A 25056-nucleotide genomic window follows, 5' to 3' on the forward strand; every position below is an offset into this window, starting at 1 on the left:
AATTAGCACTCTGAAGTCTGAGTTAAATATATCATTTTAGCTTAATGGAATTTAATAATGTTGTAATTCTAATGTATGTTGCACAAAATTAATAGCTTTTAATACTGAAATACCTTTATTTGATCTGTCCCATATTTCATGCACATCGACATTTATTGATTTCTTCTGAAATAACCATCACTTCCAGAAACTGGAGGAGAAACTTAGGAGTGCGTATTTCAGGTGGGCCATTATTCTGAAACCAGCAGCCACGACAGAGGTTTGAGGTGCTTATCCTGATAGCTCAACTGACTTTTTCTGTCCTGTCTTTCACTCTTCCAGGTTGATTGTAATCCGTCACAATTCCAAAGGGCTAAGCTGTGGTTTTCCATCAGAGCTCTTGGAGGAGACCCCAGCCTGCTGGCTGCTGGGACAGAGCTCAGCTGTGGCCACCGAGGGTCCCATGAGCTTTGCTGGGGGAGCAGCCAGTGCCATCCTGTCACCTCCTGGTACTGCCTGCAGCCTTAGAGCTGCTTCATAATTGAACATGGTGATCTGTTTAGACAGTTAAGCAGAAATCCTCCAGAGATTAGGAGGAGGCTGTGGTAAATCCCAGCCATTCCACAGCTATATCTATGCTGGGCTTGGAGTCAGAGCTGACCATGGAAAGTTTTATGGAGATGTTTGGAAACGTGGGATGTGCTGAAATTACATCTTTTTAACCAAACCCACTGGGTGGCGCTAGGCCGTGTTTACCACAGCTGTAAAAGCCAATCCTCGCTTCTTAACCAGTCTGATTAAAACCTGCACGTTATTCATTAAATTATAATTTGTTTGGACACAGGGGAATAGAAAAATAATATCTGATGTCCTTTTACAGTTTCATAGGCTTTATGAAAATTAGAAGGGAATAACTAGCTAGGCTAACAGAAAACAGATGCCCAAGAATTATCAAATATGTCAGTTTAAGTAACAAAAACCCTCAAGGTAGTCAAGTTGACTGAAAAGTATTGAACTAGATTTTACACTTAGGAAAATCCATTTACATACTAAGGGAAAAAACAAAACAAAAACCAAACAAAGACCACAAACAAACAAAACCCAAAACCAAACAAACACAGAAACAGAAAAGTACGTTACAGTACATTCCTGCATCCAAATCAGAATTGCACTCACACAGTGTTGGATGCTTTTCAAATTCAGAAGATAAAATGATCCCTGCATACATTATGGCTGCAGAAGCTTTGTAGAGTTATCTCCAACCCAGATCCGCTGCATTTATGAGTCCTACGTTGCTCTCTTGATTCAAAATTCAAGAATACTTTGTGAGTCTTGAAAAAGGCTGAAATACCCAAACGTGTAGAATATTGGATGAGGCCTGGATTTAGGTCCTTTAGTTCAGAAATAATATCTGTAGTAAGTGATTCATTTGAGGAAAGGGATAAATATTAGTTAATTTAGAAATAAATAAAATAATGTATTCACCCTGCAAAGTCTGCATGCAACTTGAAGTAGGGACAATGGGACAGTATGAGCAAACATACGAGCCCAAGTATAAGGATTACTTCCAGACACATACCTTAAAAACAGAGATAGTAAAAAATTTGCACAACAGGTACCAGATACAGCCGCTGTATTTTATAGATTAATATATTTGGGGGGAAAAAAAAAAAAAAAAAAGTAGGGATGACCAAATATATTCCATTTCATTATTAGATTTACTACTTGTTATGCAGAATTGTATCAGTGGAAGAAAGCTCATCGGTGTGTCCAAACTCACAGAACACATCAGACTCCCTTGATTTCATATCTCCTTAGGTTTTGCCAACCATAACAGTCTTGTCTACAATTAAGTGAAAACTTCCTAGGAAAAATCTCACTCCCTACGTAGAATACTTGGGTAAATTTTATCAACACTTTTGCCTTACATTGACTCCTGACTACGCTATTGTTTTTTCTTAAAATTCAGCAGAATGTTTTTAACAGCATGTGAAAGGCAGAGCAAAAGTAAGACAGGTGAAATCAATGTAACTTGTAGTGACATAAATTATTAAAGTTCCACTATTTGGGAATCTGCAGTATCTACTGTAGATGATAACCATTTTTCACTGTAATTTGTTTTATTAGTTTAGAAATTGCATTGTGACATAATTTGCACAATTGGGAGCTGATGCTTCCCGTACACTTACTCAGTAAAACAAAAGCTATTGTTTAAAATACAGCAGGCATCATTACCCAGACCTGCCCAAAACTCCATGTGAGAGGTTCATGTATTGGTACATCTCTGGTCCCGCAAGGGAATCACTGCATCCCGGTCCTGAGCAGAAAAATGGTTCCATCCAGTTGGGCGATGCTAACACAGACATCTGTCACAATGGCTGAACCTGCCCTGGACCTGGCAGGACACAAAGCTAGGCTCTCTCCTCCAGCTTTGCCACTGCCCTCTCTCAGTTCAAGCCAATAACATTTTGATCCAGTGTTTATCCATTGTTTTGTTTTGTTGGGCCACTCCCTCAGCAGAACTCTTGAAAATGTTGTCCAAGTTTTTACTTTCCTCTCAGAGAATATGTCAATAATTCTCTCTATAAAAATAGGAATCATGCCCAGCTGGAACAGAAACCTTAAAAGCAAAGCACCAAAGAACTATGTTTGTTTGTTTGTTTCTGTTTTTCCTGCTGATTATGTTAAATCTTTGCTGTGCACTTCATCCTTTGCAACTACTTTTCCTGATTTTTTTTTTTGTTTGTTTTGTTTTTAAATTTGTGCATATTGCATTTGAGCTAGAGGCTACCTTGTGTGTTAGGCGAGGATACAAATGAAAGTCTTGGACCAAGAGATGAAGTATTTTTCAGCAAGTTGTAAAAACAACATCAATGTACAGTTGGTAAAGCCATCAGAGTCCCAAGCTGAAGGATACAGCAAACACAGTGACCTTAGCCTTTCTCTTTTGATTTACAGCAGTGTTGAAAAGTAACATAACCAGGTGCCACAGGGCTCCAAGAACAGCTGAGTCAATGTATTGTATAAAATGTTAAGGATGTTAATTAGATTAGCAATCTGATGTTGAGACCTGCAAACAGAAGTGTGTGTGCTCTCTGAAACTCATTCTTCTGGCCTAAAAATTCGGGAAAGATGAAGCACTACACTGTAGAAATCGGTGAGGTCCTACTGAGTCCCCAAATCCTTATCACAGAAGTTATGAAATAACAAAGGAATTATCTGATTTTAGAGGTAACAGGCATCAGCATTCATGAACTGTTCCGTATAAGCACAACAACTGGGACATGAATGTCATACGCACTGATATATTCCAGTATCAGGTCTGTTATCAGCTGCTAATAACTTTTTTTTAATTAATGGAGTGGTGTCAAATCAGAAATGCTTGTAAGAAAAATGGAGTTGCTATTACACTCCTAACCTACCTACTGCTCATTACCAAAGTACCTGAGCATCTTATATATAAATTAAGACAATTAGTAAAGCCTTTCAAAGATTTCAAGGAGTCCCTGCTGCTCTGCCATGGTCTAGGCTGAAAAGCAAGAAAATTAGTACAAAAATTCCTGTAAGAAGTCTTTTTTTAATCCTGTGGGACTCCAGTTCTTTTGAACTTTTGGCAAATAGTACAAATGACTGCTTTAATGATATAACAAGATATTAGGCTTTCTCCTTGTTATACAGTTTATATATTTTTTTAATTTCAAAGCAACTATACTCCTTCTAAAATTTTCAAACAAATCTATAATCTTTGCCATTCAGTATCCACAAATTACTGTTTGAAGTGCTCATATATACACTTATTTTGCTGAACTAGGGATACAGAAAGGAGAGAGAGATCTGCTGAATCTGCTCTTCTTATTGCCACATGGGTTTCTGCAGAGGTCTGGCAGGCCTCATCTTGTTTAATCTTTTAGAGCCCAGAATAGGTCTCCTACATGTTACTATTGCAATTATAAAGCAGGCTGTCAAATGAAGCTGAATTTTTAAACCAGTCCAGCAGCTGGAACTTCAAACTTGCAATTTTTTGTGGAAAAAAAGTAAATGGAATTCTAAATTATGGAGGACCTTACTGAAACCTCCCAACTAGTCCTGAGTTCACAGCAGATAAAAGCAATTTGAATCCCCTGATGTCAGTGCATCAGTGTCCTTTCACTCTGGCCAAGTGGCTGGTGGAAAATTCCCTGACATCGGAATACCCAACTTTCACAGAAAAGAAGATGATACGATAAATTCCCTTAGCTCCTGTAGGGAAGTTCTGGTTCCAGAGAATCATCTATTGCAGAAAGGTCTTGATAGTAAGCTATTAGGAACTTGCATTTCTTACTTACACATCCCAGATGAGTTCCCAGACTCTGAGACTCCTGGCTAATTTGAAGGGAAAAGGGGGTTTGTTTTGGTTTTCACCAGGGGTGGGGACCAAAAAAACCCCACAACTGTTAAAAGCTTCTGTCTTCCAACAGAGTAGGACAGAAAAGCTTCTTTCCCCGTTCTTGTGGTCTCATGTGCTCACAATGCACGATGGAGCCTCCATGTTCACATGGGCGTTACAGAAGTTGGTAACTTTATCCCTGTGACTTCCATGAAACAAATGAAAATGATACAGTACATCTCATTCCCACTTCTCATCCACAGGCTCTTTTGTGTACATCTCTGACTCTAATTACCGTCCTGAATGTCCTGAGCCATCTGCAACCACAGAAGGCTCATGGGCATTTTTTAACATGTGCCTGGTTTAGGAAACTGCTGGAAAAAACAAAACATAACAAAAAAATCGATGCCCTAAGCTGTCTTCTGAGAAGATTACAAGTGCAAAATACTGAAATGAGAAACAGTCACATCAATACCAACAGGATTAGTCCCAATAGCAAGAAAAGAATGATACTGCACCTGTGCCAGGTTTAATTGTTATGAAAACTGTGGATGGCTTAGCTTTGGTATTTTCTCATCAAACCAGAAAGAGCAAGCTGTATCCATGGCTTCTCAGTCTGCCTCTGTAGCAGTAGAAAAATATTCCTGCAACGAAAAATGAACACATTTCAGGGAACCAGTTTTTAATGTATTGAGAATACAAAGGTCAGTTGCAGTTAGTACTGCCAAAAAGTGTGATGGCCCATTATAATTAAATGACTACTTTTGCACAGCCTTCAGCATGGTGGATATAATGCCGAACATACATATATAGGGAAACAAAGTGTGGCATTTTTTGTAACTGCGTTTATAAACTTTGGGATGAATTCTGCACTTCCTGCACTACAATCCTATCGCAGTTCTCAGAGTTTTGGCTTGTATCAGAGGCAAAGATATATTTTTAGAGATTATTCACACAAAAATTACAATTTAGAAGATCCTCCAATCTGAAACATAACTCGGGACATGAAGGATGAATCATCAGCCACCCAGGCACTGAGGAACTGTGAATGCCACAGTGACGTACATAATTGTTTAATATTGTTTCTTTTGAAACAATGGATGGCTGTTTCTCCTCCTTCCAAACAGGTTGCTAGCTGATGATTACATGCCAAAATAACTGGCTTAGGCATGCATAGATGTATAATGTCATCAATCCATCTAAGAGCTCCTACACCTGGTACAGTTAGAAATCTTTTGTTGCTATCTTCTTCTTTTTTCGTATTTCTACTAGTTTTGTCTCCTTCTCCTCTGCTCCTGTACATACACATCCTTTTATAATAAATACTGATTAAACAATAGTTGGTGAAATCCCAAGAAAACCAGTTTTTTCCTGAGAGCCTCACATCTCACAAAGCTGTGTTTCAGGTATATATGGGTAACGTTGCTATGTAACCGCTGAAAGATGTGAGAGTGCATTTGTGTTCATGACTGCACACAGCACTAAATCCTCACTGGTGTCTCTCTTACTGCAGCATAATTACTGTAGTTTACACCAGTCAAAAAGCTCTCTTCTATGCACTAAATATTTTGACAGTTAAGGCAGCTGGACTAGCATTCACATTTTAATGCATCTTTTCTATGTAGGCAGCATTTGCAAATGATCAAAAAAGAGCCTTGGTTTGAAAATAAAGACATTATGTGTACTATTAAAAAGAGCTCCATTAATAGATTTCCTATTTTTATAAATTTATAAACTGATACATATTAATGGAAAGCCATTCTTGAAATGTTAGTCAAAAGTGATCGTAGATCATGTATATTAAGTGCTTTGTGTCTGTGTTACTGCCAGCTGAGATCTGTGGAGCCCAGAAGGCAAAGAGAATCTCAAGAATAGTTAAAAATAGTTTTTACTTCAAATTTTTATGTTGTGTACAAGGGTGTGTTAAACAGAGGTTTTACTTAATTAATGTTTTACTTGGTAGCAATGGCAAGATTTAGCTAGCTACTCCTACATGTAATTCTTTCTCAATTGCAAATATTGAATTTCTCGTCATCAGGAAACCACACCATTTTGATGGGCTGTACATAAAACCCAAGAGTCTGAGTGAGTGCCAGGAACTGAGCATCCAGGAGCACCAGAACATCCCCCCTGGGGTGGCCTGAGCCTCAGAACTAGCTCATGGACAGAGAAGTATACGAGATTTAAAATCAGTTCTCTGCTTGAACTATGAATAAAGTTTGAAAAAGTCTTATGTGATATTGCAGCACTAGAGACAAAAGGAGAAAAATAATGGTTTATATAATTACCCAAGGCATATCCCAAACCTAGCAGCTCCTTAATGTAGAGAGAAGTTATCTGCCTGTCAGCTAAGGACCACAGGATATTCTGGTGTGCAATCCCAGCAAAGACCTAAGGGTTGACAGCCTGTTGCACCCAGACTAAGGAAAAATGGACCAAGATTGTGATGAATTCTTACTCCCCCATAACCTTGGCTGGAGGAGATTAGGTGGGTGAAATGGCATTATTTATCTGGGGATTTTTCCTTTCATTTGCCTGGTTTTAGATTTTGAAATATCCCTTGGCTAGGCTTTTCTCTTTGCTTTCTGTGACTGCCCAGTAGAAGCGAAAGTGATTTAGTGAGAGGGAAAAAGCACTCATTTCCTACCACAGGAGTTATACCTCCTGCACATTATCCCGTGTATACCAGGCAGTCACAAAACCATAATCCTGAAAGTGTGCCAAGTGTACAGCGTGTTGAAGGCTGTTTGCCACAAAAAAAAAAAAAAGTTGAAGCCTTACCCCAGTGGATGAAGCGGGTAAGAAGGGTGGGTAGGGAGCTAAACCTCTTTCACAGAGTTGTTTAACATTTCAGAATACACTACTGGATTTGCAATCAGTTTGGCAGTGGAGTCTTATAACCAAACAGACGTCTCTTTTAAGAAAACCTTTGTATGTCTGAACAGAAGGAGGTTTGTCCTCAAGCAGGAAGCCTAACGGAGAGCTTACACAGCAATATATTTTCAGTCATGTGGCCAGGACAATAAACATGCATCTTTTGATCTGCGTGGCAACAGCACATGAGTTGTAGTTTATGCCAGGATAGAATGAGATACAAATCTGCCAGGAGTGAGTCAGTACTCTGGCATGTTTCTGCACATCCTAAATTTCACCAGGCTGAGACTAGGGGACTTCAAATAAATGTCTAAAGAACCCACAGAAGTATTCCAGCAAGCATGATGTTTTAAGCCCTTATGTCAAAACACAGGAACATGTAGTCTATTTTGTATAAAATACTTTTTGGTCTTCTAACTATAAATTAAAACTTGTTAAAATGTGTGCTTCTGTAGGCATACATTTACCAGCAGTCTTTTCCTCTTTATCTGATGCAAAGAGGGGCAGTAATACCTCTCCAGGGACTACAGAGGGCGCGGGTGGAATTTTAAATTACCATTAAAAGTTATCTCTTATTAATTGCTGTCACATTCAAATTTGAGCAATACCCTCTGACCATTTAATAGCAGTGCTGCCATTATATCTTGTTGTCTTATGGCATTATACAGCTAACCACACTGGTACATTATTTCCTAGACTGCCTCTGTTTACAAATCAAAGTGCCTTGCTTAAGCACAGCCTGCTGAAATGCAGCCCTGTTATTAGGAAATGTGAGTGGGCTGAAGTGGGGATCCCTGTAGAGTTAACTTGGCAGCCTTCAAGGTCCTGGCTCAACCTGGTACTAAAAGTGAGTCATCAGTTTACCCACACAGCAGGCTCTCACTTTGTACTTTTCACTGTGAGCAGCACAGCAGAGGGCCAGGAGATCCAACAGTTGCATCTCTAATTAATAACCAGCTGAAAGGAACTCCTTCTTAAGGAAGACTTGGGTTTTTGTTGTTGCTGTTCAGTGTTAAATGTTGAGAAACAGCAAAAGCACAAGTCAGGTCTACCACCTGGAAGGCTAATGTGCTGTGTACGTGTTTGTTGCCCAATGCAACCTGATTCTTTTCTTCTCCAGGTCTAGGGCTCTGCATCTGCCTCAGCTCCTTCCAGTTATTTTTGTATCTGCTACGAGCTATTTGCATACCAAAAGTTTCATTCATGTTAATTTGGGACTAGCTCTTTTTCCCTAGAAGATCCACATACTGCCTTGTTCTCCTTGAGGGCCTCGGGCAGAAGGTATGCCACTTGAGAAGCAGAGGAATCACATTACCATAAAGGCTGCAGAGTGAACATCCCTTCCAGGTTAATTGATTAAGGACAGGTTTCCCTTCTAGTATGCATTTTATATATCTAACTAATTGTTCTTTCATGCAGTATTTTCTTGTTCTATATGTTTTGTAGCACGAACAGGCAGCATGTAAACATAGCATGAGAGCTAGAGTGGACAGGCTGTTTCCTGTACTCTGAAGCTGTCTCGATACTGATCTTGCTTTTTTCTTGCCTTTACACCAGTCCATCAATCACATTTATATGCTTCTCAGTAATTGAGGTAACTCTTCTGTCTCTTTTACAGCCTAAATGAAAAGTTCATGATTTACATGTCCACTGATTTATAGATACGTTTTATTGAAAGATATCTCCTTCAGATAGTTTGTACTTTTTGTTCTTTTTGTCCCCAACTTAAGGCAACATCTAGATGACCTAGAATTAAAGCATGTGGATTTCAGTGGAACTTGGACATCTAAATACATATGCTTTCCTGAAGCAGAGCCTGGTTTTTGTCAATGCTTTCTGGTTCTGAAGAGAACAAAATTCAGTGCAATATTTCATTAGTGGTCCTAGTACAGTTGCATAGCCATGTGGGGAAAAAATAATGTTGCGAGTGTACAAAAAAAAGGTAATGTCACAGTTGCCCCAGTTACTCTGACTGCAGAATTCACATTTAGCAAATTCTGTGTTCCCTAAATTTAGATTTTTTTCCAGTGCCTCTTTATTTTCTTTTGATTTAGTTCAAGATGCACTAGTTTTGTGTACCTTCCTCAGTCTGGTCTCTTCCTCTTTATGCCTGCAACAGACAGAATTGTTGCTATTCATTTCATGTTATTAATTTCATGACAATGCTACAGTCTTGTTTCATGCAAGTGCAGACCCACTAAATGCAAAAGCATGCTTTAGTTTTGCTGCTATTCAGTTTTGCTGATACTCAGACCAAACTTTTTCTATCTGTTTAGATCCTCCCAAAAGCAAGGCACTGGAATAGAAGGAAAATAAAAATTATGTTATATATGACACTGGTAGAAGAATGGAGGGAAAGAAGCTGTGGAAAATGTAAATCTTCCTAAACAACCAAATTATTTGGATTATGAAAACCAGAGTGTCTTATGTCAAGTGCCTCTTCACCCTCTAAGTGTGCTATGAAATATGATAACATCTTGAATATGCTCTTTCTTAACAACAACATTCTTGAACATACAAACACTATTAATTGTGTCAAACTTGGAATCTGAATCCTGCAAACCCTTTCTTTGTTAAACTGAATGAGCCTCATTCATGGCTGGGGTAGGTTTGAATGAGCTCAGCATGGTTATGTTAGGCATGACAATTTTTTGATGAACAGTTCTTCATTCTTTTCTCAACAAATCTTTGGGTTAGATATTTTGAAGTAGTCTGGGTGGCAACAGGAGCCCTTTTCTGTATGCCACAGTTAGGCTGAGGCAGTCATGTGTCATTAGAAACCACAAATGATACTAAATTTTCCAAAAGGAAGAGCAACAGCTTCTGTGAAGTTATCAGAATCCTTTCCAGGCACCGTTCTCCATTTGTGCTGCAGGTAGATCCTCTTTTGTTAGGTGGAATACAGCTTTTCTTACTGTACATGAGAATAGTGTCTCTTTTAGGTCTTGACATAAGCATAAATAAATAATGGTTGTTTTACACAAAACTATAATTACAGGTACAGAGGAACACAATGAAAATGGCCTCCCTCTAAGTTTGCTTTCAATGAACAAGCTAACATATAAGCAGCATCCAAATCAGAACAAAAGGTTTGTTCCACACTGCAGTACAGGTACTGCCTCTTAAATTGTTCCCTCAGCTTTGTTGGCTCAGATGTCCCACGCAGCAGTTCTCCATAACAGCACACTGACAGTGTGAATTTGGCTTCAGCCTCAGACAGAGAGGTACACCCTGGGAAAAGATCAGTGTGAGCAGCTAGTAATAAAATGAAAATTTCAGACAGAGTTTGATGTTGCTTTTATTTTTGTTCCTAGAATTGTAATAAATTAGTCTTTACTTGATGACAATGTCTGTGAAGTTTGTAGGCTGGTTTTAAGACGTTTTGCTGAGTTATGGATAGGCTGTTCCCTTAGGCAGAAAGATGCGACACGCAGGCACAGACCGGCATTTCTCAGAGATGTCACTGTCCAGGACCTATGTTGGGGTTTGGCTGGGTAACTCAAGTTAATGGCCTAATACAACTACATGTTATACAAGGAGGAGACTTTTCCTTTATCTGGTGAACTCTGCTGTGTTTGAAAATATACCTTTTTTATTTTTTCCTTTAAAGATGCAAATGGACATTGACCACCCAGATTGAGTCATGCAGTACATGATGCCAATAAATCCTACTTACATTATGATCTGAGTCTATGTGTGATGTATGTGTGAGGGCAGTAAGGTTTGTGAGGAGAAGATGCCAAACCTGCTTTGCTGTTGCACTCAGGAGGATTGGAAACGTGATGGGAAACCATTTGCTGAGATCCTGGATCGCTAAGTGCAGTGAGGGTGGGCTGGAGGTGCACCAGGGCTCTCCCTAAGTAGAGTGGAGAGGAGGGAGAACCTGTCCGCTCCAGAAACACACCACTTTGTGCGTCCTCAGGGTGACAAGGGCCCCAAGAGCTGCCAAGATCTCTGTCCAAGTGGCAGAAGGTTTGTGCCATCATTACTCAGCTCTCCTCTGCTTCCTTTGAGCTGTGAAGTCCCTGTCTGTGGATTTGCCAAGAATACAGTACAGCCAGTGGAGTCTCCAGAAAGCTCTGAAACAAACCTGAGCAGGATGATCAACAACAGCACAGTTCAGAAAAAACAGTAAATCAGCATTTATGTACTGCTTTACGTTTGTAAAGTGCTTCTCAAGCATGAATTAATGAATACACAAAAACACTCCTATCAGAGTACATGGTTCACAGGCTGTAATGATGATGAACAGGAACCTTTAATCCAAATCACATTGTTCAAAATCAGCACTCAGTGCAAGATTACTTCTAAAACTCAAGGGTAAAACAGTGATCATCAAAAAGCAGATAGATAATGCTAAATGGTGAGTTAGCAGGAATTTCCCAGACTTTGTCTGGGTGGCAAACAGAAGGCTGCCATTATTACAGAATGTATGGGCAAAGTCTGGCTCCCCAGTCACTTTTAGAATTCACCTTTATCCAGGCATCTTCCTTAAAGTAGCATCACTGACACAGCAAAGTGTTACTTAGTAAATGTAGCTCAGTTTCCTCCCTTTACTCTTGTTACATGGTATATAAGATCTCATATACATATGTGTGATAACAAGGGCCAAAATTTCATTACAGAAAGTGAGATGGAGTAAAACTCTTAGAAAATTGGGAGAATGTGTACATGTGGGACTAAAGGGGAAAAGGATCACTGCAGGCAATTGTCTAGCATGAGAGATGAGAAGAGGAAAAGATGAAACTGTAAGTGAAGCTCTGCCAGAAGCACAGAGCAGCCAGAGGAAAAGTCATCCCTGGATCCATGGGTAGGAGAGGCTTTGTCCAATTTTGATCCTGACTGAGTCCAAATTCAGTAAGTGCACTTTCTGCTGGGCAAGATCGTTAAAACTTATTCCTGAAATTTAATGTTTAAAAGTTAAGTGGATTGTTGCACTACAGCCATTTGAGGGAACTACAAGGAGTGTGAGTCAGGACTGCTGTGTCAAAAACCTGGCTAAAGAATAGCAGAGTTGGAGTAGGTGAAATAAAGTGCTGAAGTAGTTTAATAGACTAACCTGAACACCAGGCTGTGACAGAACAAAAACCAGATCACTTTGATATTTCTGAATTAGCAATTCTGTTTCACATAAGAAGGAATATTCAATCATCATTTTTCTTGAAAAGTATAACCAGATGGGCAGCCAACCTAACAGCCAAAAAACATGTCTTTTGAGAGTCATTCTGGGGCATTCCATAGAATAAAACACCCTTTTCTGTTTGTTTCTAGCAGCTTTAGTTTCAGGTTCTGACAAAGGCACACAGGACTAACTGTTACATGTGGAAAATGGTGCAATGGGAATACCAGCATAGAGAACCAGCTCCTGTGAGCAGCTGAGTTACTCCATTCTCAAGTGCAGATCCTATTTGCAGGATTTTGAACTGAGTCAGAATTTTAGAATCAGGATAGCAATATCATTAATGAGAACTGATATTTTCTGGACTTTTTTCTCCAGTCTTTTCCTCAGTTTAGGGCAAGGAACAGTTCTACTTCAGATGCAAAGTGAACATATCTGGGAAAAGCCAGAGGATCCAATTCTCCCTCCCTCCACTTGTCTTTCCCCTTGGACCATGCTGCACATGTTTTTCAGATGATACTGGTGTTTAAATGTGCAAGATCTGTTTCAGGGAGGTGGAATAGGTCACTCTTCCCTCCTTGTGTTCAGTCCTTGGGTTGAGTTTAGAACATGCTACATACTTCATGAGTCTCAGACATCTTCAGCCCTGCCCTGGACAAATTTGTATAAATTTTGCACAGAGAAGTAGGAACTGTTCCACTTCACCACTGCTGTATCTCCTCCATTTCAATTTTTGCAGGATTAGGGGAATGACATTTAAATGTGGGTTTGACAATAAGAACCAAAGTGCTCATCTTTCATTATGCATGGTTTTGTCAGGGCAGGTCAAATCCTAAAGTTTACTATAAGTCATTATTCTGAAGAAATATACAGCTCCTAGAGAAGAAGATCATTTCTAGAGAGACTGTTTCCAAATTGTAATAGAATATTGAAAATAAGAAAACAATAGAAATGTTTTATAAAATGAAAGGAAATTTGCACATAAAAAACCCCACAAAATGGCAGGACAGAGACAGAAGTGTCTTTGAGGAGACTAGCAGTCTCTATTTGTACAATTACAGAAACAGTAAAAATACTTCCGTCTTCTTTCCTTTCTTCCTGTAGCATAACACTGAAAAGAATCATAAGATTTATTCCTGTGACTGTAAAAAACACTATGGGGAAACCTTTGACAAAGGGAACTAATCAACAGTAGAAATATTTACTAGTAAACTGTACAGTGAATAAACTGTTCTAATCGTGGTAAAACCTGGGAGATCTACAACTGTAAATGTTGTGCTAAAACTAGAAACTGGAAATTCACTGACAGAGAATTTTATCTGTGTGTCTCTAATATACATTTATTGACATGCATTTCTAAATACATATTGAACACCAAATACTGCTTGCATGTATGTGTATGTCTGTTAATAAGAATAACTCTGCTGATGCAGTACTGGACATCTTATTTTGGGCTGGTTTTGATCGAGGAAATGAATGAAGGAACACCCAGCTTTTGTGGATATCTCTTCTGGGAATTCCCCTGTTGCCTGTCAAGAGGCTGGGTTTGCTTAGAACAACATTTATATAAGACACAATGACTTATGTCATTTAACTGTCACTTGGCTCATTCTGGAAAAGTGTCACTAACTTTAGAGAACAGATGCAAGTCTGTAGGTTAAAATTAGGTGTTTGCTTTTAAATAGTCTGAAATGCAAAAAGGAAAATATCTCAGGACTTTGTATGTTTGCACTCTTGTGTATGTTTGGGGAGGGATGGGTTCAGATAGCTATATATAATCAGGAACCCTTCCTTTTTATACAGTATAACTCTCTACAAGCAATTCCATGATGGATAAGCCACTGCCTATCCCTGATTTTGTGAGAATCTGGATGTCTTGAATACATTTCCTACTCTGTTGAACGATTTGTCCTGAAGTTCTGTGTGTAGGGGACAATGCTACGTCATTTTCCTTCCACTTTCCAGGCTTAGCACATAGTAAAATCCTTGTCTGCAGATTTCAGGCTTTCTTTTGCATGGTTATCAGCTTTCTGTTGGGGTTGCATCATGTTTTTTGAAGGAGGTGGAAGAAGTGGGGGAGAAGGTTTATTTTACAAGCTGCCAGTTAAGATGTGTCCTAATGAACTGAATCTGGCTAACTCTTCATCCTCTATCGAGCTTTCCAGACTTGCAAAGCTTTGAACCTTACACATGAAAGGGGAAGGTATTTATTGGAATCTGCTATGACTGAAACTTTGCTGCTCATCTGAAGGTATCGTTTGTATTTCACTTCATAAAATAATGAACACTGGAGCTCTCTCTTGTGAACTAGACCAGCAGTCTTGTCCAGTTTTAGTGGTAAAGGTCATAAAAGTTAAGTGTTCCAGCAGTGAGACCAGCTCTGTGGTAGTCTTCAAAGGACATGCTTCTGTCCTGGCCAGAAAATAGGGTATATCAAAGACCTAATATGTAAGACGGCCTAATTTTAACTGCATTTTCACGTTATAGATGGCAACTGAGTCTTTATCCAGTATTTAGGAGGCTTGAATGATATTATTGTGATGGGAATAATAGCTATGAAAATAGTTTGTCAAACAGATTTAGACAACTTTTTTTTTTTTTAAACAATTTCACTTCCTGCATTTTCATTTTGTGTGTTTTCTTTCTTGTAATGAAATATTAATTTGATTTCATTTGCAACCTATGTAATCTGTTTAGAAAATGTTTTATGAAAACATTTAAAATTAATGCCACAGAAAATGTCTAGACTCAAATCTAGTAGCGTTTGTAGGTTGGTTGCTGGTTCAAACATGCAAGCCAGGTATTTTCTCCCATTAATTACTTTCCTCTCATTTAATTTTGCTGTCATTCTTTCAGCCTTCTGCCCTGGTCATGCCAACTCTCACAAAATCAATGGTCTGCTATGTATTTCAAACAAGGAAAGTTGTCCAAAAAGAAATCCACACCCATGGATGAAGTAGAGCTGGCCTTTCATTTAGTAGCAAGCCTATGCCACAAGAAGATTTAGGGAATATTTAGTTTACATCTACCAAGCATTTCTTTGAGAAGACAGAGGTATTAACTCTACTGCCAGATGTGATTTGCATTTTAGTAACAATCAATGATACATAAATAGATTGCATTAAATGAATGGCTTATTTTCATTATAATTTTTTTCTTCCTCACAAGTTGCACACATTTAGCAGCTTATTTTAATTTGAATTTAATAAATAGTTCAAAATTTATCATCTGCTCATAGGCCATTTCTAGGAAATACATACTCAAGTGAAGTCAGTTACCTGTGATTGGTTATTTAGTCCTTTATGAAGGACACATGTATATTAACATGACTGATACATAAAATCCATTTTAAGGCAAGTTGTTTAACACTTAGTGGAAAATACTTGTTCCAGTTGAACAAATATGGTCAAAAAGCTTAAGAGCATGAAAACAGTCTTATTAGGCCAGACTGAAGACTGAGATAGCCCCACATGTTGAAAAAAATAAAACATGATCCTGCAGCAGGTATATCATCCTAGCATCCAGCAATTATCAGTTTAGTTTTCTTCAGCGAAGATGCAGATTTTCTGAGCACTGAAAAAGATAATTTTATAGAGAATTCACGCAATACCTGCTGCACTTATCACTCCTAGTCTCTTTGCCAGTCGACACAGTAATGCATAGAGGCTGTGTGGAGCTATTGTGCACTGTGGAACACCCCAAAACTGGCTGCATCTCACCAGCAAGAGAAGGGATTTCTCCCCCATTTGCCCTGAGGAACCGAGCAGTAGAACAACTGGTGGGGACGGAGTGCCACGGCTCAGCACTTTCTGTGTCAATTCTCCATTTCACTAACTAAATCACTGCTAAGGAAAACCCAAACTTCTGAAAAAAAATAAGTTAATGAAAACCCATCAATTTTATATGGCCTCTGTTAGAGTCACCAGGGCCTCAAGAGCTGACCATTGGATACTGGGGAGAGCATTGGACCCGAATAGAAGGGCTGGTAGAGAGCTTCCCTGCATGTTTGAGCAGCATGAAGTTTCTAGCAGAGCTTAAAAGCTGATGTGGAATTTTTGTTATTCTTTAATGACAATCTAGTTCCAATGGAAAATGAATATTAGATCAGTATGATGACAAAAACTGACTCACGTTTTCCACTGTCCCGAGAGTTAATTCTCCTTTCTCATATTCACTTCTTTGGTTTAACCATATGATATAATAAAATAACAGTTAACTTTCAAAAACATCAAGCAAATATTGAAAGCAGTCTGCAACCCACAGCGCAGTATATCTTTCCATAGTTACAATAAGTCGTATTCGATCCTACAATTAATGTCAAATTTTATTTCTCTTGTGCTTTTCTGTCCTTATTACACCAATCATTTCTGTTTTTCTTCCCTATAGTCTTTTTCTCAAGCTCTCACAGGAAATTTTTCATGATTGCTACTTCACTTTTGTATATTATTCTAGTTTTCACTTCACTTTGTTATTATTGTTTCAATATTAAATTAAATTGATTTTTTTCCTCTCTTCTACCTCCCACACTCCCATATTGATATCACTTATTCCATCCTCACTTCCTCAGTATTCTTGGATAGTGGTTTATGGATAGAGTCTTGAGCTGAGTGGTGTTTGAACATGGTCACTGGTTTGTTTGTGAGGTGTCTACACTGTGTCTGCTTCTACCACTTGATAGAGATTTTTTATAGCCATATTGGTTTGATGGAACCCATACATATATCAGCATCTTTTTTATATGGAATGTTGACCTGCTTTTTCTAGCTTGTTCCTCACACTCAAAGTGGACTAAAGAGTGCATTGATCACTAAATAAGCCTGAGGAGGGTGATTTTAAACAAGACTTAACACCAAAAGTTAGCACCTTGGGATACATATAAAACAAATAGAAATGAAATAAAAATATTTTCAGTTCCTGAGTTTATTTGGGGAACTCAAATGAGGATTCTTTGAATTCTGTTACAAGCTAATTATTTCTTGTTCTGATCTCAGGATATTTTTTTCCCAGACCTACTTGACTATATTGGCTTTTCCCCAACAACTGGAAAATATTTTTGAATGAGTGTTTTATCCTAAATTATTCCAAAAATTTTCAGTCTCTTATCATGGCTAATATTTTGATCTCAGGTTGACATTCTCTCTGCCCCCAGATACATTTGTTTTTCCTTCCCACTGAAAAACCAATGTAATAATTTAGAAGCTTAATAACTATTCAGTAGACTTGTCTCTGATGTTCAGATTACAGTTTTACTGCTACATAAACATAAACCCACATTTAAAGGAAAGTGCTGCATGGAGGCAGTGTAGATGCTGTTACAAAAGCTGGTGGCTAGAGGGAACTCTTTTTCCTTGTTAGAGAGAGTGGCTCTAACAAAGTGATGAATATTTTGCTGCAGCAAAGCAGTCCATTTAAAAGAAAAAGAAGAGAGGAAAATCCTTGAAACAAAAATATTAGCATGAATTGAGAAGTGCTTACAGTCAAGGGTCAGAATCGGAAGATGCGTCAATGAAATTACAATTTCTACAGCAGCAAAGAGAGCTTTTGGATGTCCCAGTCCAGGGACAGTGGTAGGTCATACACAGTTCTCCTGGTAGCCTGCTCCTTGGAAGCTGTCAGACTAGTTATGACAGCCTGGGTTACCTTGACTGCAGAGGTGGGTGTTTTGGTTTTGTGCATGGAGGAAGAGAAGACCCAGACCACAAAAAAGAGCAGGGAGTTCACAGAGCAGCAGTAGGTAAGGCATTCAGGTAACAACTACTGTACTTTTAGGCTCCTAGCCAGCAAATTAATTAAGCACATGCTTAACTTTAAACACGTAAGTAAGTCATAGCTTTAGCTGATCAATTTGGACATTTAAAGTTAAGCAGCTTTAAGGCATACAGGCATCAGGTTGCTTAAGTTTTGGTGTTTTGGCTCCAGCTGCACCCCTGGGCACCGCTTGGGAGCAGGGCACAGGGTGGCTGGGGAACGTTTATGTTTGGACTGCACATTGCGATGTTGCCTGGCAAAAGCTGAGGCGTGGGGAAGTCTGACATGTGCACAGTCTCACTCTCGTATAAAAATGGGCTGTGGCCAGCTTGTGTACCTTACTGCTCCTGGCATTGCAGCCTAGTCTCAGAGACATACTTTTCTCCTGCCTGTTATTCACAATGCGCTGAAAGTTCATGTAGTAGAACAAATCATGTGAGCAGGAACAAAGCAAGGATGGAAGATTTGGAGAGGAGATTACATTCATTAATACTGACAATTAGCATAACCTTAATGTCTGGCTTAATGCTACCTTACTCCAGTTCTGTTTAACTCCACTAAGATCCATGACGAGATAAGAAAGCAGTATAAATCTTAGCATGCTCCTCTCTATTAATTGAGTAAATCTGAAGTAGTGGATATCTCAAAAGCCTCAATTGTGCTTATATGGACTAGCTACTAGAAGCCAAAGCCAACAGCATTTTTATGGGGTCACCATTACAAACACAGTAGGACCCAGGTGTAAGTGTTTCAGCAAATGTTCTTGCAGATGCGCTCCAAATGTTCTCAGCTGTGCTCCAACAGCACAATTTGCCAAGAGCTGTTGAATGTATCTTGCATTCAGCAGCTGTGGCTATATTGTTCAAAAAACACCATATCTGACAGCTCCTGCCTGCCTTCTTACTAGACAGCTAGTTGGCCTGGGCGTGCTTGGCTCTAAGATAGTGTGCAAGGTATATTGAGGCAGATGTGGCCCAAGATCTCCATCCTGTGTAATTGTGCCAGAACTGTGCTTGTCAACTGCACAGCATGCAGGGTTGATCCTGAACATTATCTCTGTTTTGTCCATGGCATGCTTTGTAATTACTGAATGGTCCAGAACTGTTCAGGTGTGTCAAATCAGACCAAAAGTCCATCTAACCCCAGCTTCTTGCCTCTGGGAGAGGCAAGAAGAAGTTGGTAGTGGAGAGTGTAATACTGATTTCCAGAAATACTTTCACATCCTGCAGCAAATCATGCTTCAGCAACTTAGCCAGATGTGATACCTTTCCATTTAAAGGTTTTTTCCTGTCTTATCTGGGTCACCCTGCGGCAGGGAGATTCACAACACCCATCTTGTACTTTTCAAAACTCCTGCTGGATGGTTCCTTTTGACATCCTCTGGTTCCACTCAGGGAGTCCACGAACAGACATTCCCTGTGCAGTCACTCTGCTTTGTGCCTGATTTTGTAGACCTCTGTAATGTATCCATCCTCAGGTATCTCTCTAGACGCTAGAGAGTCCTAGTGCATTTAAATTGTTCTTCACCTGGAAGTTGTTCCATACCTTTGATCAGCGCTGTCACTCCTCTCCCTACTTTTTTTCAGTTCTGCAATGTATTTTTTAAGATGTGTGTGCTGGGGGAGGGAACCATAACTGCTGAACTAGGTCACATAAAACCTTGGATGAATTCCTAGGTTTCTATTTTAATGTCTCCGAAGCCTTGGAAAAGGTTCAGAACTGTTCCATTTTCTTCCCCTCTCTCCCTTCAGTAGAGCTACTCCTATGATTAAAGGAAACCTCCCAACCTCCCAGCTTGCCAGTGTAAAGCTGGAAGAGAGAGTGCAGCTAGAAACACACTGGTGGAAGGGTCACTACATTTGGTCCTCTTCAGTCTCAGACATCCTTATCATATAATTCACTCACAAATTGATCATGTCCTGTTTGAAAATAAACTAGTGGCTGGTTTTACTCCCACTACTCTTACCAGAAGGCTGCTTCAAAATCTCACACTTTTGATCATAGGCTATGTCCTTTCCATTCTACTTTTCATTGTAGTCACTTTAAACACATTTGTTTTTCTTCCTTTTGTCTCTTTCATTAATGCTTATTTCCTTGATACATTTATGGACCACAAACATGCTCAGGATCTTAATGGTTGACATGACATTTTCATTTTTCATATTGGTAATTGCCTTGGTCCTGATGTGAACAGTTAATGAAGCAAAAAACATATCCTTGTCCATAGGTATACTTCAGTTTATGCAGAAATTTCTGCTGATAATTCCCATGTATATAGCCTTCCATTTACACTGTTGAAACTGATCCCAATTCTATTGCTCCAGCTCTCTGTTCTGCCACTATGACGCTCTGAACTTCTTCTGTGCTGATGGAAATGTTGACGACTGGTGCCGAGGCAAGTCCTTAAGGAATTCAACTAGCAGTCTCTCACCAGCGCAACACCTCCTTTTCGAGAGCAATCTGACCTCATTTCTCTTTCTCCCAATCCTTTATACATACCATACTTCTTCAGTATTAAACATCCCTTCTCCAGATGAATTAATAACTACAGTGGCATAGTAGAAAGTACTTGACTGAGGTTGAATTCTTCCTGTTTGCCAAGTGTGGTAATTTTACCAAATAAAGTTATCAGATTAGACTAATATGATCACCCTAACTAAAGCCATATTGCATTTTTTACCACTTTTGGGTGTCTCCATGAATTATTTTGTCTTTTATACTTTGTTCTGCAGTTCTCTGTCCCCCTTGAACTCCACCTGACAGGTCTAGCCAGGTTTTTGTCTTTCTTCAGTCCTGGTCAAAGAGGAGAATTCAGGAAGCTAACTGCCACTGCTAAGTGTCATATATTGTTAAAAATTCTTGCCACATGATTTTTAGTTTCATGTATGAGTTCTTCCACTATTCTGAGACAGATGTTAGTGTTGATTCATGCTCACTACATTTTAACTTTTCTTGAATGTGATCATTTCTATTTATATCCCCTCAATTTTCTTCAGCTCCTTTGCCTTACATTCTCAGTCCCACCAAATTAATTTAACTTGATAGCACCTAGAATATTTTTAATATTGCCCTCTTTTCACTGCAGCCCTACTTCTTCCTTTGTTCTTTGTTTGTATGGCCAAAATAATGTTTACTGTGGAAGACTTTTGCAAACCCTAATTAAAGTTATCTTTCACCAAAATGTGAGCTAGGTGTGTTAAACTTAACTGTTTTGTGTGACTTCTTTCCATAATGGACACATTATTTAGACTTTTTGATTACAAAACCTATTTTGAGGATATGTTATCACTCAGCTAAACAGGCTAACTTTTTGCTTTGCTGATTCCCGGTGCTGAGTGAAAACAAAACCTAACACTTCCTGCAGTGTTTTATAGTACCATAGCTGCAAGATATAGAAAAGTAACACATGCATTTCTGCTCATATCTTAAATATATCTCACAGGAGGAAAATACTGGGAAGTGGCAATAATTTTGCCCTCTGCACACTGGAGAGAAGGGTAAATTAGCGTTGGAGCAGCCCTTGTGGCTAAGGTAGGATTTGTTCCAAATATTCGCACAAATATTTTGAAGAGTGAGGCAGCCCAGTTAAGGCATCTTACCTTCATCACTGAGGTTGCAGAACCTCTTTATTAAGAGATTTTTAAAATGTGGGTATGTAGAAGTGTCTCCTGTCTTCAGCAAAGAGTATATATGTCAATTGAGGGCTTTAAAGCACCCGGATTTAGAAAAGAAGAGAGTTGAAGACAGATTCAATAATAACATGAATTCTAGAGCACAGAGTCAGGACTCTCTGTTTCATTCATAACTAGAGCAATCATTAATTTGGAGCATTCAATGGAACAGAACTGGTCATCGGGAAGCGGAGACAGAGGCTGTAAAATCTGGCACACTTGAGACCTCTGGCTTACAAAGCTTTAAGTTAAGCACATGTCAGTATTTGCATACTCTGCACCTAAGTCCCGTAGCTGTTATTAAAGCTTATGGATTACAAAAGCTGAGTTATCAAAGTGCAGAGTTGCTGGAACAAGTTCTACCATCAGCTTTTTTTTTTTTCCCCCAGCATTTAGCTCCATCACCTTGCTTATTCCTCAGCTGGTTGGTACAACACAACCCTGCTTGAGAAACGGATAAATAACAAAATATATCTTTCTTTGTTAACATGAAATATGCCATTTTCGTTCACTGTGCATCATTCTCTTTTATTCTTCACTCTGGCTACCTTAAAGATACCTAGATATTTGCTCAGAATATGTTTTCAGACAATAAGAAAGAAATCAAAGGTAGCTGTGTGCATGGAGCAGTCTCTATCCCCAGGAACCAAGTGACATTTACAAATTCTTGCCTTCTGAGGAGTGATCTTTGAGTATTTTCATACTCCAGAAAGTTATTTTAAATATTTTTAGTCTCAGGATTGTGGGAGAGGATTGAAATATTTCATGCCAAGCTTTTCAGAAGGTGTATTGCCAAAAACATCTGTGTAGGAAGAGGAGAAAGTACTTTAAAAATAAAGATATTAAGTTCTTTTAACCTAAATTTCAACTGTTACATGCATACTCTCCTTCATTCACAGAACAAAATGCCGTGCACCAACACACACACACTTTGTAATTTTCCTCATCCAGATGCTTTTCCAAACATATGGCTGTTGACAGTAAAAATTTAGAGAGAACTCTTACAGAATCTGCTTTTTCTCTACTTACTTTTCCTTTATAATCACTTTCTTCTTGTTCCAAACTATGACAAGCATTTATAGAAGTGTATCTCAGAAAACAAGAATTTTCCAATCTCTCTCACCTCTTACCCATCTTATCACCTGCAATTATTCAAAACAATAAAAGACTGAATTCTTTTTCTCAGGAAAAAAAAAAAAAAAAAAAAAGAACACCAAAAAACTACATTAAGTAAAAGATTTGTGACTGTGATTGATTACAGACTACAGAAGAGCAAGATTATTCTGAAGGAAAAGTCTTACAGACAGATTATAGTTACTTACACTTGCTGACATGGGATTGAAATATTCCATTTCTGCTTCTGTGACCACTGGATTTGCTCATGAGAGCTGGGTGAAACTGGGTAGAAACAGATTAGAAACACAAAGTAAGCCCATTTTCCACTGTTGTGCATGCACAACACAAAAGGAAATACTGAAAGAGATATTAAAATATCTTTCTGTTCTTGAGCTTGACCCTACATTCCCTTATTCCATTACACTGGAGTTAATAGGACTGCTCCACTCCCACAAGGACAATTTAAGCTATTATTAGCAAGCAGCAGTTCTCTTCCTTACATGCTGTTCATCTGAAGAGTGCCGAGGAAGGCACGCAGAGCAAAACTCCCAAGGACCGTGCAGCAGAGCTGGTGTGGGGCTGGAGCCCCAGACCGTGTCCCGGGCAGGGCGCAGGGCATCACCACCACCCCACACACCTCGGTCCCAGGCAGCGCCAGAGCGAGCAGCCACAGCCACACACTGGCAGCTGTGTGGGATGGAAGGTACAAGATCGCTAACCCCAGCAGAATCCTGTCTCCCATTCATGTGCTTGGAGGCACCCAGGGAAGGAGTCAGAGTTGACCCCTTGAAGTCTCTTGCCTCAAGGATGGGCGGTCTTCACTTTCCCAGGCAGGGGTGATATGACTTTGCTAGAAATTGGCAGCTCTAACATTTCTTTTCTTCAGTTCCAGACATTTTCTTACTTTTCTAAGCCTTTCACCTTTCCCTCTTCAATAAACTGGCCATTCTATTTACTCATGCTGTGCTGGAATGTTTTTTTATTTACAATGAAATGTAAATGATGCTAAGCTTTTCAAGTTAATTTATTACCTTTATTTTCCACGACTTTTTGTTTGTTTGCTTTTGTGCATGTAGTTTTGTTTTCATTCTGTTCTACTTTGTTTGCAGTCATTTGCAAACATCTGACGTAGCATGGACTACAAGTGCCTCACAGATCACAGTCTGAGTAACATTTATTGATGTTCATACTCCAAAAATTCGCACAAATATTTTGAAGAGTGAAGCAGCCCAGTTAAGGCATCTTACCTTCATCACTGAGATTGCAGAACCCCTTTATTAAGAGATTTTTAAAATGTGGGTATGTAGAAGTGTATCCTGTCTACATGGTAGATTTTTACTTTCTCTGTATTTTGCTTAAGAGTTACACTGGACATCTGCACATCCTGAAGAAAAATCAAAGATAAAAGAGCCTCTATTTTGATTTATATTAGCATTTTTTCTCACACAGGAAAAAAGAAAATCAGAAAAAGAGAAAAGCCCTACTTCATTGAAATAGGATTTCTAAAATTACATCACTTATTTCGGGTCCCGCTTCAATTGAAGATGTGAAAACTTACATCTTGGTGAGCCTCTTTTATTCAGGCAGGTGGGTATTCTATGTGCTGTTAACATGGTGTGTGTCCGAGATAATATATATATATATATATATATATATATATATGAACTGATCTTACATGTAGCTGGGCAGCTAAAAACACATATTCCAATAGCTAAAGAGATTAAGATTCAACCAGTAAACAGCCATACTCTATTTCTAAAGACCAGGAGTGAATATATATATATATATATATATATTTAGAAAATATACCTAATTGGAGAAAGAGATTTATATTGCATGAGTGATTTCTTTTTAAATTAAATGCCAGGCATCCTTAAACTGTAATTTACTGGCACAGCTGAATTCCCCAAGGTAACAAGACAAACTCTCGGGCTGCACCGAGGAATGCTCAGCAACCCACCGCCACCAGACAGCAACAAGCCCGCAGTGTCTGCGACCTGGGCAGGCGCTGGAGCTCAGACCTGCAGCAAACCGCTCACTGGAGAGATAATACAACTCCCTTTTCTCCTCAGCTTACTGATACTTGAGGAAGGTCACTCCTGACAGACACTGGATTTACATGACATGATGCTATTTTTTGTCCTTGTGATGCTGATAGAGCAAAAAAATAACAGTGTAATTTG

At 39.0% G+C, this 25056-nt stretch overlaps 1 long non-coding RNA gene across 3 annotated transcripts in view; it reads right to left on the reverse strand.

Annotated features, from left to right (window-relative positions):
- Nucleotides 1–23636, reverse strand: part of LOC136098767 (uncharacterized) — a 44139-nt gene extending 20503 nt beyond the window's left edge. For 2 of the 3 annotated variants that reach the window (XR_010650979.2, XR_011737737.1), the window contains exons 1-2: nucleotides 23080–23344; nucleotides 4864–4989 (exon numbers count right to left, since the gene is read on the reverse strand). This is a non-coding gene — a long non-coding RNA (uncharacterized lncRNA). Of the gene's footprint in view, nucleotides 1–4863; nucleotides 4990–23079; nucleotides 23345–23373 lie in introns of those variants that run through there. The other variant, XR_011737736.1, reaches the window with a different exon arrangement.
- Nucleotides 23637–25056: the final 1420 nt, after the last annotated feature.

The sequence above is a fragment of the Patagioenas fasciata genome, chromosome 2, assembly GCF_037038585.1.
Source record: "Patagioenas fasciata isolate bPatFas1 chromosome 2, bPatFas1.hap1, whole genome shotgun sequence".
Lineage (NCBI taxonomy): Eukaryota > Metazoa > Chordata > Aves > Columbiformes > Columbidae > Patagioenas > Patagioenas fasciata.